Source organism: Phytophthora parasitica (genome assembly GCF_000247585.1).
Source record: "Phytophthora parasitica INRA-310 unplaced genomic scaffold supercont2.4, whole genome shotgun sequence".
Classification (NCBI taxonomy): Eukaryota; Oomycota; class Peronosporomycetes; order Peronosporales; family Peronosporaceae; genus Phytophthora; species Phytophthora nicotianae.
The window spans coordinates 2425744-2426931 of NW_008648990.1; positions in this window are offsets into that span (position 1 = coordinate 2425744).

Genomic DNA, 1188 nt, shown 5'->3' on the forward strand with positions numbered 1-1188 from the left:
TATTATTATTATTAGGGCTCCATATGTTAGCGAAATCCAGCATTTATACAAGCTTTAGGAGTGTCATCGATTTATACAATATTTAGCACTTTCTAAAACCTTATAATTTCCATGTCCAGCATTTTTGTTCGAATTGAGTCATTAATGTCCTACTACAGATTAACCTTCCTTAGCTAATACAGCCCGTCGAATAACTTTTGATAAAGTACAGCTCGCGTTTGATAAGGGGACTTCTAAACAGGTCACTAAATGTGGTAAATGTGTCGATGAGAGGTAATTGCTGAGAAATACCCCCACGCATAAGACTTTCTTATTAAAATAATTTCATAAAAAGTAAAGTAGGTCTATTGATACTAATGAAATGGAATAGAAACCTGGATTGGTGGACTACCAACTCTTAGAGAGGGCTTTTAATATGTGCAAGATTTTCTATGTTTTCCAAATTCTAAATAGATACATAGTCACTATTTTGTGGAGAGCTTCTATTCGTTGAAATCCAATAGATTGATAACGACAGATCCTAGTTGCTTTCTAGATCTTTTCCATTCTTTTCAAAGTAGCTTACGATAATTTTTGCGTGTATTTTATTATTAAAATACTCCGGATCAAATATGGATTGAGAACACTGAAGCACTTTTTCAAATAATATTTGATTCGTAGTGCACACCGAAATTATCAGAAGAGGATGTTAAAGAAGTACAAAAAGTAGAAAAAGCCCACTGTGCTCAGTTTGAACCAAACGTCGAGGTGTTGGTGGATGCCGTAAAGATTAGAATGCTGAGATTGTAATTTTTTTTCGAAAGATTTCAGAATTGTAAAACCAATGTTCAATTGTGCAAAACCAGTTAAAAGCGCTTGTGCGGCATTTTGCCACGCAATAGCAGGGTTTCTCGAAGAACAAGTTGTCTAACAATTATCCCAATTAAAACAAACGAAATATTATTTGCTCAGCACCCCAATCAGGTTTAAATAAAGGTTCATTCTGCATTAGCCGTCTACACAGTCAAAAGAAACAGCAGTTTTGCCTCATTTCAATACCTTATGCCCAAACCATTTTTGTCTGACTATCCACGAAACGGCGAATCCTCCAGACCGGTCGTATCGCCAACCGTGACTAGTGTCACGGTGGGCTGCAGCCTTTGACGACAGCGTGAACGAAGCTGCCTACTAGTTCTGGACCGCTATAAT